The 15,861-nt window shown below is 39.9% G+C and overlaps 1 protein-coding gene across 5 annotated transcripts in view; it reads right to left on the reverse strand.

Moving 5' to 3' along the window:
• CARMIL1 (capping protein regulator and myosin 1 linker 1) overlaps nucleotides 1–15,861 on the reverse strand; it is a 4,434,936-nt gene that overhangs the window by 450,048 nt on the left and 3,969,027 nt on the right. The gene's annotated exons all lie outside the window — the stretch shown is intronic.

The raw sequence follows: 15,861 nt of genomic DNA on the forward strand, positions 1-15,861 counted from the left end.
TTGAGCAAGTCCTTTAATTAATTTATCTTCTTTCGTTTACTGTGGAAGTCCAAATGGGTGGTAAACCTCCTTTTCAGCAGAGGCTCGGGGGGAAAAACTCCAAATGAGTAACACACACTGTGACAAAATATACATACAGTTACAGTACAGGAGGAAGAAATATCTAACTGCAATGACTACAGCTACAAGACGTTAAAGTGACCATTGAGGTGAATAAAGGACATTTACAAATATGATATATTTACAAAGAATGTTAACATGTTAATGATCCAGAGAAACAATAAAAGCTGCTGGATTACAGAAAGACAAAAGAGTAGACAATTACCCAGGATTTCAAAATAACGTTTCTGATAGTACTCTACTGTCTGAACCTTAATGCATGTTATATACAGAGAAACAACCATATGTATTTGTCAAAAGAATGGAGTATAACTCCAAAAGCAACTGTGAGGAAACAGAGAAACAGAAGTATGCATAGATGGAAGAAAGAAATTAAAGAGAAGAATATTAAGGGTCTACTGCCTATAAAGATGGTTAACAGAAGCATTAGGTTTTACAGAGCTAGCAAGCTAGCAAAGAGGAAAAATATCATGACAGTCTTGGGACAGGTATATAGAGATTAACAAGGAGTAGAACATGAGCATAGCCAGGAATCAGTGAGATGTCGTTTTAGTAGTATCTTAAAGAATCTGGGGTTATTATCTTGTTCTAAGAAGTGACAGATGGATTTACATGGTGTAGTGATGTGAGAAGAGTATAGTGAATCACCAGCAGTGGTACTGGATTTACGAGTAGTGTTTTTTTCTGCTGAGGTAAGTGTGGGGTGGGGAAGGTAAAACTGAATCATACTGGTTAGGAAGGGAGCATATTTCAGGATGCAAATGAGTTTGTGTGATAACGAGCTGTATGTGACTTAAATAATGGGTTAAATCTATACAATAAATAGAAGTGGTATTGGTAGGGCATATATGCACAAAAACAGGCTACTTTGTTACATTATTCCAGAAAATTTATTTGAGTGGTTTAGAGGCTGACCAGCACAGGAGTAACAAAGAAGGGTAGGCAGTGGAAATGTTGTGGTAGTACTTATCCTGACATGGTCTGTTAGGAATGACTTGAAATGGTATAGGACACCTACTGTGTGTGTGTGTGTGTGTGTGTTTGTTTTGCTTATTATCTGTTTGATGTGGTAGCCAAATTTCATGGCATCTTCAATGGTGGCACTTTTGGTGTGGGTTAGAATGTCAACTATGTATGGTCTATGGAAGTAACTGTGAATAGTGATTTTTGGTCTATGTACATTTTAGGGGTGAATACCAAACTCTCATTATGCAAAAAGCCCTACTCTGAAAAATATCTGTCTTATTCTGCTCTACTTTCAAAATGTCTCCATCGCCACAGCCACAAGTTCTTATTTCTGGACCTTTCCTATTCTAAAAAATAGTAATTAGTGTATCCTACTAGCTTTTTAAATGCCTGTAAGCATATGCCCTCTACAAGTCATCCCCTGTATCTCCTCTCCATCTGTGTGTGCATGCTCATAAGTTCAGGTGTGCTTAAATACACTTTTTTTAATTTACTTATTGATTCGGCATTTGTTTATTGGGATACTCCATCTAGGTCAGCAGTGTGAACCCTTTTCAGCAGGGGACTCGGCAGAAAAGCTGCACAAACAAAAAATGTAAAACAAATATCTTTGGTTATGGTTTATAAATTAAGTAAAATACATTTGCAAAGTTTATGAAAGAAATTGTATAAGGGATTATAGTATACAGTTAATAAAGAGTACACATATTTCCACAGAAGGTGCAAGGGTATCTCAGACATGTATACAGAACAGCAAAGGTATGTTTTGCAATAACAAGCATTACATCAGCAATGACAGTTTGGAGGACACTATGGGATGACTTAGAATTATACAAAGAAAATAGAGTCATAATGAGAAGCAGTCTTTAAAGAACTAGAAGCTAAACACTGACATGCTTACCAAGAGGGATTCAATAGCTGAAAAAGAAGGTAGAGGTGTAAGTAAAAAGCATATACTGAAAGGGTTAGGTATAGGGAAAGATATGGAGGCTAGTGGAATAATTGTAGAATATGTCAGGAAATGGAAAAGCAAGAGAGCTATAGAAAGGTAGGGAGGGGAGCAGAGAGGGTACAGTGGGTAGAAGTAGCCTATATTAGGTAGAATAAGAGGGAGAAGTACACAGCGTTGGGAGAAGGACTGTAGCCCGTAGTAGAGTGATAGAAGTTCAGAATGAAAAGCAGTGAGAGGAACACAGGAGCCTACATTTCATAGTACAGAGTGAGAAGTGCTTAGTATTAAATGGGAAGTCATGGACATATTAGAAAATTCATCAAGAAGGTTGGCAAGGGAATATGCATAGCTAGGAGAGAGACAGAAAGAACAGTTACGTAGGAGGGAGGGAGCGAATACTGCAACAGCGAAGGGAAGGACATCTACTGTTATGGTAAGATCTTACACAACCGTACTATGTCCTTCCATTTCACTGTTGCAGTATTCTTTACCTAAAGGAGAGTACACTAGCTTAAGAGGAAGCCCAGGAGGAAGGCACAGAACAGCTCTCTACAAACTCATGCCAGATAGCCTTGGCAAAGCCTGCCCAGGCCCGGGAAATAATATCCAACTTGTAATGCTTACTGAAAGTATGACAAGAGGACCAAGCTGCAGCATCAATGATAGAAAAGGTATCCGGATCCTTGAAAAATGCACCAGAGAAGTCAACTGCCCTACTGGAATGCACCTTTACAGACAAAGAAAGATATTTGCCATGAAAAGAATAACAAAAGGAAATTGCCTTAGAAATCCAGCAGAAGAAGGTTTGCTTAGAAACAGCCACACCTAAAGTCCTGGAATGAAAGGAAACAAAAAGCTGCACAGATTTGCAAATAACTGTAGTTTTATCTAACAACATTAGAGTTGTCTATGCAAATCCAAGGTGTGAAGAACATTCTCAGTGGCAGACTGCAAAAAAAGGAAAAAGGAAGGAAGATTCATAGACTAATTAAGGGACAATTCATTGGCCACCGTGGGCATAAAAGAAGGATTAGTTCCAAGAGATACCCTGTCTCTGTGAAAAACTAAAAAACGATGAATAGGCATGAGAGCCTGAGAGCTTGAAGTTCAGACACTCTCTTGGCTGAAGGAGAACAGTCTTCAGAGTACAACGTTTTAAGGAAGCTGAAGACGCAGGCTCAAAAAGAGCATGGGTCAGTTTTTCCAAGTACAAAACTGAGGTCCCAGGAAGGCGGAATAGGCTTCCTGATAGGCCTGACAAGAAGGGCACCTTTGAAAAACTGCATGACCTCAAAACTAGAGGCCAGAGGAGGAGTCAATGGCAGATGAGCAGAAACTGCTGACAGGTGAGCTTTAACTGAAAAATATGCCAACCCAGCATGGAGCAGATCACACAGTTAAGACAGAACCTCCACAGACAAGGGATCCTGATGGCAAAGCACCAGGCAGAAAATCGCTTCCATTTGGACATATAGGATTTTCTGATAGTGGGTTTCCTGGCTTCCTGCAGAATCCAGAGCATGTTCTTAGAAAAGTGGTGCCTAAAAGGGATCAAAACCCTATCACCCACAGTATCAGTTGAACAGTGTACAGGTGAGGTTAGACAACAGATCCCTTGTCTTGTGCGAGAAGATCTACTCGGTGAAGTAACTTGTGGTGACTGCCTCTGGCCAAATGAGAAAGTAGGGGGGAACCAATGCTATCTGGGTCAAAAGGGAGTCACCAGCAAGATTTTAGGAGAGACCTGGCCGATCTTGTGCACAACTTACACCAACAGAGGAAGGGGCCAGGTACATGTACAGAAACATCCCCATGCCACTTTCCAAAGCAGAGGACTTTGGACTCTGGAACAGAGTAGAGGAAGTTGTCTGTTCAGAGGGGGGTGAAAATATTTACCTGAGGAATACCCCACCAGCAATGGGCAATGTCCAGGAACACATCTCTGCGAAGCATCCATTAGTGAGCTTGTGTGCTGGACCTGCTCAAAGAGTCCAACACAAGACTGTGGTCTGAGGGAATATAAACTGCCTGAAGAGTTACCTGATAGTGGATAGCTAAATCCTAGACCTGAAGAGCTAGTCTGCAAAAAAAGATAGGACCTCTTGCCTCCCTGCATGTTGACACAGCACATCACTGTGGTATTTGTCTGTGAAGATTTTGAGGGGCCAAGGATGAAACAGGGAATGAAAAGCTTGGATGGATAGATGCAGAGAACTCATCTCTTATATGGTGATATGGTCTGACCTCTGATGAGGAGGCCAGAGACCCTGAACTTTCAGGGGGATCAGGAGGCACCCCATCCCTTGTCTGAGGCATCTGTAAAAAGCCATGACTGGGAACTGGAGCTTCAAAAGAAAGTCCCAAATTGAGAGAGAGAGAGAGAGTTGATGAATCCACCACTGAAGCTTGAGCTTCAGACAGGAAAGAAAACGCACTGAGAACTCCAGTGGTGGCAATGCTGAAGCCAAAGTGATTTGAGATACCACTGAAATTTCCTCATATGGAGCCTGGCAAAAGGGACCATGGGAATGGTGGAAGCCATGCACCTCTAGACTCAGAAATTCACTGGCCGTGACAGACACCAGAGGAAGGAGGGATTGGAAAAAGTTGATCAGACACAGGGCCTTGGGGGCAGGAAGGAATGCCAACATGGGAACTGCCTGACGCCTGCATCCAAGAAAAATATGATCCTGGGAAGGCATCAGAACTGATTTCTGGAGGTTTATGGTATACCCCAAACTTTGTAACAGGCGAGTACTAAACCAGAGATCCTGAAGCAGACTATTGGAAGAAGCAGCTTGAATAAGCAGGTCATCTAGATAGGGGAAAAATCAGAATAACCTGAAGCCTGCAAAAGCAATGACAGGAGCTAAACATTTGGCAAATACCCTTGGGGCAGTACAGAGGACAAAGGGCAATGCAGAGAACTGAAAATGCAAGGAAGAGACAGAGAAATGTAAAATTTTCCTGAGGAGAGGATGAATGGGGATATAAAGGTATGCATCCTTGAGATCCAGAGACACCAGAAAGGCCTAAGGAAATAGAAGAGGAAACAATGTCTGAAGGGATAACATCTGAAAGGAAGGAAGGTTGAGAAATGTGTTTAGCAAGGAAAGATCCGTAATTAGTCTCCATGTATCCTCCTTTCATGGAAAGAAAAACATTCTGGGATAAAAACCCTTCCTTACCTGGGTGGGAGGCACAGCTTGACTGGTGCCTTGATCCAAAAGAGAGTAAAGAACTTCTGGGAAATAAGAAAGCTATTCCTGAGAAGGTTGAGGAATACATGAAAATGGTGGAAGGGACTTTCAATCCATGAAATACCCCTGACAGATAATGGACAGAACCCAAGAGTCGGACGTAATCTGTAGTCAATTTGGAAGAGACATGAAAAAGCAGAGGGACAAAGGAACCTGGCCTAGGGAAGGGGGGAATCAAACCATCAAACAGAACCAGGCTTGTCCAGAAAAGGTGGTTTCTGGGAGGCAGGAGTCTAAGTAGACTTAGCAGCAGGCACACAATTAGAACCCCTCTTCCCATGTGGAGGAGGAGGGTGAGACTGCCTATGAACAAAGGCAGACTTGGACAGATAGTTCCTCTGAAATGTAGGAGTAGGAGAAACAAAAATATGTTTCAGCTCCTTTAAGGCTTTGCCCTTGTCCTGAAGGGACTTAAAAAGGTCAGCAGCAGCAGCAGCAGATCAAAAACAATTTTTGTCATCCAAAGAAGCACCCAAAAATCTGGCCTTGATGTCATGAGGCAAATCCTAAAGATGAAGCTAAGAATAACTCCTCATAACTGAACCAAACACTGCTCAGGAAGGGGCATCAGCTGCATTTGATTGAATGGTGAACAACTTACAAGTGGAACCCAGCACGCAAAGGGCCAAAACCTTCCACTCAGAGTCAGACAGGTCAGAAACCACCTTGGAAACCTGAGAAAGGACAGCCACAACATACCTGGTCATATGAGTCTGACAGTTGATGGCCCTAAAGGACAAGTTGTCAGCAGTGTAAACTTTCTTACCAAACCTTTCCATGGCCCTAATACTCTTGTCAGAAGGCAGCAGCTTGGTGGAAGGCTGAAACTTGGATGGCTTGTGAAATGACTGACACTACAGAAGTGTCAAAAGATGAGCATTTATAAAGAAATTTCCATTCCTCGGGTACCTTGTAAAACTTAACTGGCTTTTTAGGTACATGAGGCTGACAGTCAGGGGCTACAGAAGCTGCACAAAAGGTATCTAAAAAGGGAGTCAGAACAGGAGGCATAGCAAAAGGTTTGGGAGACTCCATCAGTATGAGTTCATAATACCGTTTTACAATAACAAGAGACCTATTAACAATCCCACTTAAAATAATTCATCGTGTAGGCAATGGTATCCCAAAAAGAGAGCTCTTCCAAAGACACATCTGGACTTAATGAATACTCCTATTCTGAATCATAGTCCAAGAAGGAAAAGATTTGTCAAGAGTAAACTAAGGATTCTTCCTCTGAGTTCAGCTCCTCATCTGAGGAATCCAATTCCCAAGTCCTCTTGACTTGAAGTGAAAACCAAGGGGGAGCAGGAAAAAATACATCTTGTGGTGACTTCAAGGCCATCAAAACATTGAATAAAGCCAGAGTGAAATCCTGCCATTCTTGTTGGGGATCCTTCATAACAGGAGAAACATGTCTGGTGTTTTGATTCTTTTATGTGGAAAGTCCACATGAAAATCCCTCTGAGGATCAGATCCCTGCCTGATCTCTATAATAGTTGTATAAATCTCCTCCCTCACTAAAATCTGAGGAATCCCCTTTGGTCTTTCAGATATTATCATCTCAGGTTCCCTCTCAACGTCAGGTACAGAAGTTTGAAAAACCTCCAAGGACATGTGAGAAGTGGGATCCATGATGACCTTTAACGGGGTCGTGGAAGAGGAATCCAAAGCAAGCACCAGACATTCTTCAGGGCTTTCACCAGCCTCAACAAAAATGTCCAGGAAAGGCTGGATAGCAGCCAGATCAGCCTCACTTTTTTTGGCCTTTTTCTTGGCAGACAGCTGGCTCTTGGGATGGAAGAATTCTGCCACAGCACCCTGAGCCAAGAACTTAAGATGCTGGTTTCTCCAGGTATATAGACAAAGAGGAGAGGCAAATATAGAGATAGAACACTGCGTATGATCAAGGGAAATACCCATCTAAAAAGAAACTGGTCGTGATGGTCTTTATAGGGAATCTAACTCCAACACTGACATTTTCCACTTCTGGACGACATGAACACAATAACAAACAATAAGAAAAAGAAGATTAGAAACCCCAAGAGGGCACTTATCTGAAAAAAATGGCTTTGTAACTAGCACAGCAGAAGGGCACTCATACCAATGTTCGATAATGTCATTTGGACTGGCAGCAAAGTTCTGAGTGTGTGTGTCCATACATCACCTTTATGCCCTATGTGCTGCACGGGGAGCATACGTGTGAAGTACGGTGCCTATAAGAACTAAAGGCTTTGGTATACAGGCCAAACATTGGACTACCTTTGGCAGGAGATCCCTTAGGTAAGAAGACTGCAACAGTGATATGGAAGGACATCAATGACACGCAGACACATACACATATATGAAAGTTACTTAAACACAAGTGAATGAAATGTCAATTAATGAAAGGAAAAGTTAAAATAGCACTTGGATGTTTAAAACAGAAGGTGAGAGGTCTGATTTCTTCCAGCCTACACTTAATTATAACCAATTCTGATGCTGCAAAATCATAGGGAAAAATGCAAGTCCCTCCTGATCCTACAGTTTTAGAAAACTCAACATTTATCTAGCAAGATTTCTGTAAATAGTCAATAAATTCTGCTGTAACTTAACGCATCTCATACAACGCACACACATCTACAAATGTGCATCTATACCACTGTATATAGCTATATCACACTCTTTTGTTTGTTTTATTTATATATATATATATATATATATATATATATATATATATATATATACATATACACACACACACACACACACACACACACACACACATATATGCATGTGTGTGTGTTGTGTGTATGCATCTATTTATAATCTGTGGTAACTATCTGAAATGTTGAAACTCGCAAGAGTGAGTGCCAAAACATGGAGACTGAATGGCCAAAAAATCAGACTTAAACATACTAAGTCTGAGATGTCCATTTCTCGGAATATTCTTTTTCTGTGAGGTATGCTGATCTCGGAGTTAGTATAAGTAAGTTTGTGTGTGTGTGGTTCTTGTCCCCTACATTAGGGATGCAGAAAAAAGAAGTTTAAAGGAGAACCCATAAGCCTGACTAGCCTGGTCTGCAAGGCTATGCAGCGCATCATCATGGAACCCATTAACAAAGACATTGGGAACCTCCAAACACTTGACCTGATCCAGTTCGGCTTTGTTAAGGACAGATCATGCCTTCTAAACCTGGTTGACTTCTTCGAGACAGTCACCAAGGCCATAGACGAGGGAAAGGTGGTTCACACACCCTACCTTGACCTCGCCAAGGCTTTCGACACCATTCCCCGCTCAGGTATTACAGAAAAACTCACCAGCCTGAACATAAACCCCTATGTCACGAGATGGGTTGCCAACTGCCTTACAGACAGAACTCGCACGGTCAGAATAGCGGGCTCCAGGTCCGACTCTACACCAGTCACAAGTGGTGTCCCACAAGGCTCGGTCCGGGGACCCCTACTGTTCGGCATATATTTCTCAGAAGTACAGGCAAAAACAGGAAGACTATGGCTAACCAAGTTTGCCGATGACTGCAAACTGTGAGCCATAATTGACTCTCCGGCTGACAGGGACATCCTCCAAAAGGGCCTTACTGTGTCAAAGTCATGGCTTCAAGCTGAATGCCAAAAAATGCATAGTCATTCCATCTGGGAAAAACAAAACACCCACGAATTATGACATAGGTGGCAGCCCCCTTAATACAGAAGAGGTAATAGGAGATCTGGGGATCCAGGTAGATAGTAATCTCTCCTTTGACAATCATATTGCCTAAGCAGTTAGGAAATCCTTCTATGTGGCCCATCTAATTGATAAAGGGTTCGCATCTAGAAATAAAGAGGTTATAGTGCCCCTCTACTTGTCACTCATTAAACCCATCATAGAGTACAATGCCCCATTTGGGATGTACCTCACAAGACACTTCCAACAGCTGGAAAGACCACAAAAGTACCTCACCAAGAGGATTACTGGCCTCAAACATATGTCTTATGCAGCCCGACTGAAATAATTCTGGCTGTACTCAGCGGCATATCGCTTACTCAGAGTTGATCTCTGCCTGACTTACAAAGTCATGTCCAACCCAGTAAGCCAATTGATGGCTACGCTGTTATCACCCCTACTGGCATTTGGAAACGAGGAAGCGGCTAAACACTCTAATGTGAGTGAAGGTATGGCCGCATCTAACGACCAACATGTACGAGAAGAATTGGGACGGAATAATGCTGATAATGGAAGTCTTGATGGCTTCCCACATATTACTTTGATTAACGACAACGAGATGCACCCCTCTGAGGGTACGACAGCAATTAACAACAGGGCTGGCTCATGGACAGGACCGGACAACAATACCAGTCTTCCAGGTACTAAAAGACAGCTTACAGACATTTTAAATGCTAAATTTGAATTTGAAAGAAAGATTTCAAATTCTGCTAACAACGGAAATTACTTTAATATGCTTAATGACTTGGATTACTTTTTGTACAAATACAAGATGCTTGACATGGACAACTCATATCTGAAGCATTGTTTACACTTGAACATTGTGCCGAAAGGCCTTAGAGTGTGTAAATACCCTAATAATGTGTCAGAGGGTACTGACTTTCACCACGATTTACTGATTGCGTTTGATAAGTGTGGTTTTGAAATAATGAAAGCTATAATTAAAAATAATGAAGCCGAGATGGAAAAATTACACACTAACATTGAACGTATTAATCAGGGCATAATAAGTGATTTACTGTTTACGGTGGAAGAAGAAAAGAGTAAATACCACAAATTATTAAAGAACCTAGAGGTTAAATGTGTGGAAGTGCAGAATAGGAAGGTAGGTAAGATTGACAGGGACATTAAAGAATACAAAACTAAAACACATTACCCGAAACTGAAATTTTGGGGTAAGAGAGGTACTGGACACCAGGGTAAAGAACCACATGAATGTAGGGAATATGACGATTATTTCCACATTGAAAACAACCCAGATATTTCTGAATTCCCTCCACCTAGAAGATCTGAAAGACTAATGGTCAAGGAACCTGTTGTTTACAATACAAAAAACTACAAGGGCAGGGAAGGGAGGCCCCAGGGGAGGAAAGAACCAGTATGGAACCAGTAGACAGTATAACACAAGAAGGTTATAAATGGACATATAAAGATTTTAATATTTTTAACTTTTCTAGTACTACTGTCAACAAAACCTTTTTTGAACTGTTTTCTAAAGGTTTTGGTTTTATACCTAAGCAGAGAACAAATATTTTTAAATTACTGGTAGATGTCAAACTATTTATTAGAAAGAAAAATTTGGAGTTGTTTTTTAATGGAAAGAAAATCAATACTAAAGGAAATAGTTTAGTGCGCAGAAGCACATTTAATCCACCTTTGCACCCTCAACTGAGAAATTTTGAGTTAATAGTTGAAAGTGAACCAAGAGCTTGCTTGAAACAACACTATGTGCACCCTAACTTAACCCTTGCAGAGCAGAAAATACTTAGGGACATAAGCAATAATAGAAATTTAAGGGTTATGAAACCAGATAAAGGTGGTGGGGGGGGGGGGGTAGTACTTATGGATCACATACACTATGAAGGAAAAATGATGGAAATTTTAAACACTGACAAATACACAAGAACTTCTATTAATGAAATTAACATAGCATACAAAAAAATACAGGTGTTATTAAATGACCTATTAATAGAAGGATTAATAGATATAGAAACATACAGGTATTTACATGTTGAGAAACCTACAGTACTCTCTATTTTTGGTATTCCAAAGGTGCACAAGGATGCACATGATCCACCTTTAAGAGCTATAGTCTCAGCTGACGGTTCCGTGACAGCATCTTTAGCAAAGTATGTGGATTTGAAAGTGAAGGGGCTAGTATTGAACAACAGTAATATATTAAAAGACTCCTGGGATTTTTTGAGAAACTTGGATTGCACCTTATTTACTGAAAAGGTGGCATTTAGTACCCTAGAAGTGGTAGATTTATTTACTAGTATACCGCAAGATGTTCGTATGGAATGGTTTGAAGAAATGCTGGTGGGTTACAAGGGGATAACTTACAGTGAATTTAGAACAGTTTTGGTTCTGATGGAAGTAGTATTAAAGAACAACTACATTTTCTTTGAAGGCGAATATTTTAAGCAGGAAAAAGGTGTGGCTATGGGGGCACATTGTGCTCCCACATACGCTAATATTATTATGACCTACTGGGAAAACAACTATGTCCTAAATTCTCCTTATAAGAAGTACTGGACTCTTTATGGAAGATTTTTAGATGACCTATGTTTTTTATCGGAAGGGCATCAAGACAATTTTGAGGAGTTTGTTGAATACATTAATGGTACAACTGACTTTTTACATTTCACACACAAATTTGATTATCACGAGTTAAACTACTTAGATGTTAACATAAGGAAAAACAACGAAGGTTTTGTGTCCAAGATACATAGAAAGGAGACTTTTTCGAACTCCTATTTACACTACACTAGTTCACACCCACCTCACCAAAAGAGAGGAGTGGTGAAAGGTCAACTAGTGCGTTTGAGTAGGATGACTTCTGATGATGAAACTTTCTTTTGTGAGTGTGAAGTATTAAAAGGGTTATTTTTGAACAGAGGTTACCCAAGTGACCTGTTTGATCAGATAAGGAAGGGGGTAACTGAGGAAAGAAAGGGTAAATTTGCTCCAATTTTAGGGAAAACAATAATGTCCAATGAAAACAAACCTGAAGAAAAATCAAAGGGAGATTATAGTTCAGGTTTTGTAACTACTTACGATGGTCAGTCTAGGGTAGTGAGGAGAATTATTGACAAGGAATGGAAAAATTTTGCGAAGGTATCTGACTTAAAACATATTTTTGAAAATGACCTGACGTACACGTACCGCAAAGGGAATACTATTAAGAATTTACTAGAAAGGGGTTCCAACTTGTATAATTTAGAAAAAGTTACAAGAGAGAAGAAAGGTTTATACAAGTGTGGAAGCTGCAACTACTGCTCCCACTTAAAAACAGGAGAATTTATACACTTGCAAGCCAGGAAAAGGAAACTAATGCTAAATACCTACGCTAATTGTAATACAAAAGGTATTATTTATTTGGCTGTATGTAAAGAATGTGAATCTTTTTATGTGGGTAAAAGTGAAAGGAAATTAAAACAAAGAATATATGAACACCTTTACGACATTAGGACCAAATGTGAAAATAATGCATTATACAAACATAGTATGACATGTAATAAATCTGAATTTCAGTTTTTTATATTAGAAGTTGTAACAATTGACCCTAGGGGTGGTATGTGGGAAACACTTGTAGAGTATAGAGAATTGTACTGGCTGTTGGTGTTAGACGCTAGTAGACTTCCAGGACTTAATTACATGATTTCACTAGCGCCAGTACTTAAACTAAGATCAGCTAAACTGTGAGTTCCAACTACAAAAATATATATTTAAATAACTGAAAAAAAGAAAGGTTTTACATATTTTTTGGATTTGTATAAATAATGTACACCCAAGGGTTTATATACTACTTTAGTACAACAATCAGATACACAGTTTGTATACATTTTATATGTCATTTTTACTGCCACAGGAGGGAACTAAAGGACTATTTTAAATACATTTTAAATGTATTTTAATGTTAGAAGTTGTTGGTTTATACATCTACCATATGGGATTTTTGTATTTTTTACATATAAAATAATATTCTTTTATATATAAACAACATTTTTTGACTTGTACAGAATTTTGAGTTACATCTTTAGAAAAAGTACTCCAACATGTATTCTAACAGTGTGGTACAAAGTGACATTTCATGGCATGTTTTAAATGTTTTTAAATGTTTTTAATTACTTAATAACTTCATCCTTATTGGTTATACCTCTAATTGGTTTTAATTAACTAGAATATAAATTGTGAAGGATGTGACTTCATTTTTATCTGATGAAGTTGAAGACGAAAACGTGATTACACACTGTAAACGTTATTGTGTTGGGTCTGTTATTAAAGCTGTTCGTGTTACTCCAACTCGACTAGAGGTGCTTTTTTACAAGTTTATAGATAGTAATCTCTCCTTTGACAATCATATTGCCAAAGCAGTTATGAAATCCTTCTATGTGGCCCACCTAATTGATAAAGGGTTTGCATCTAGAAATAAAGAGGTTATAGTGCCCCTCTACTCGTCACTCATTAAACCCATCATAGAGTACAATGCCCCATTTGGGATGTACCTCATAAGACACTTCCAACACCTGGAAAGACCACAAAAGTACCTCACCAAGAGGATTAATGGCCTCAAACATATGTCCTATGCAGCCCGACTGAAAAAACTCCGGCTGTACTCAGTGGCATATCGCTTACTCAGAGGTGATCTCTGCCTGACTTACAAAGTCATGTCCAACTCAGAATTGATGAACATGCTCCACCTAAAGAAATCCAAGTCACTGCGAGCCACGCGCTCTAGTGAACTAAACCTCGCCACAACAATAAATAGAACATGCTGGAGGGAGATTCCTGTCACAGAAGCTGCCCCCCATGCTTTGGAACAAAATTCCAAATTACATCAGGCAGAGCCCCTCACTAACACTCTTCAAGAGAAACCTTGACGAGTGGATGGTTAACAGAAAATACACCCCTGGGATCACTTCATTAACTCTGCTTGACAGAGGATCAGTTAATTAATTAATGGGGTGATGAAAGCCGACACACTCCGGCTAGGCTTATAAATGCCCTTGGGCAGATAGCCTAGTACCTACTTATGAACAGTGATGTTCAAGATTTACTCTTCTCCTGCAGTTTCAGTCTTTTTTTTTTTTGGTGTGTCAACCCTCAGCATTTGAAGTGTCGCCATTTCAATAGGGAGCCATAATCTATATCTAATCTTTTTTATATATCTATACACACACACACGTATGCATTACATTATAAAGAGTATTTCAGTAACACAATATAAAAGTTTGCCAAACATCCATCACTGAACTCCAATCTACAGCACACTCAACTTTGCAAATACAACAAAGAAAATAAATGTTTTTGCATGGGGTAATGCCCCTTCCAAACCCTACATCCCCACAACTTTATGTATACCAGCTCCCCAACTCCAAGATTGCCCAAAGAAGAGCTTACTCCGACCAGTTTGTTTGCAGATTTCACAATTATATACACACACTGAATCAATGATCTCACACAAACACACACGCACACATGCTTTCACCCACCAACATGCACAAATCTATCTCTACAGACCTACCACACATACATACACCGACAAGCTTCACTCATTTGATTTAGCGGACACACACACACACACATCTCCACAGTCCAATCTCACACTCACAAACAGTAACAAAGAACTCATTCACGGATACTCTTATGTTGAGCAATCTAACACAGAAAATATGTACAATATATACAAAGTCAGAAACTGTACTATGTTCTTCATCTAAACTTTGGCAGCTGGTGGTTTAGTGGAGCATGACACTGTCAATTTCTGAAATACATGAAGATCCAGTTTGGGATCCATGATTTGCCTGCTCAACACATCTGCTAAGGAGTTCGTTGTCTGTTAGAATCAACAAAATACAGTTATTCACAAAACCAAAATATTGACTGCAGCAATGTGAGATGAAGAACATCACGATGCCTTATGAAATCTGACAATTCCCACTTCAACAAAAGTCTTATTTTAATGCAATGAATGTGACCCATTATATTGTGTGTGTGTGTGTGTGTGTGTGTGTGTGTGTGTGTGTGTGTGTGTGTATAAAATAAGTAAATAAGTTTTATATAGCAGCTTCTGGCACACTGAATGATACCTCATTATTTGGCCTTTAAAATATTCAGCTTCCAGAATCAAGTGTACTATTAAGTCTCATTAATAATTCAATGCAGTGCGTTGTGGCCTCACAGTAAGACGCTGTCCGGTTTGATTCTCAGCTAGAGCGTCTTCTGCATGGAGACATGCATGAATGGGCGTACCTTCATTGAAGGTTGTGAGTCAGGCCTGGCAAGCCGGTATGTAAAAATCAACTGCCAATCATTAGCGGACCGGAGTTCCGCTGTGGCGACCCCTAACCGGGAAAAGCCGAAAGACACAAACAAACCATATTAACTAACACACATCATTAATGCTAAAATACAACCAGGTTGGCAGCTTTAGTTCCTCAAAATCCAGCCCACATCCACTAGCAATGAATACACACTGCAACCACAAAATAACTATGCCATGTTGGTCACTCCCTCCTCCAGTGTAATTATATACCTTACAGATACAATTTTTTCAGATGTGTTATGAAAATAAAACAGAAACAATACAAGCAAGCAACATCCATCCCATGCACTGTAAGTATTAACTTTCTCAATCACAAAATGTTGTTGCACAAAGAAAAACTCAGCAAATGGGTAGAAACACACTTTCTGAGAGGCTGCTGCAGGACATTTCATTGATGAGACAGTCTGCATCTGTCATCAGATGTTGGTTCGACCCCTAAAGCAAAAACCCTGTCACAGCCTGTATTTGAGATGCATGTGACGGCACACACTCCTCCAAGGCTGCCTAGATGACAGGAACCTCTGGTCAGTTCTTA

Source organism: Protopterus annectens, chromosome 3.part1 (assembly GCF_019279795.1).
Source record: "Protopterus annectens isolate FY-2018-M chromosome 3.part1, PAN1.0, whole genome shotgun sequence".
Lineage (NCBI taxonomy): Eukaryota > Metazoa > Chordata > Ceratodontiformes > Protopteridae > Protopterus > Protopterus annectens.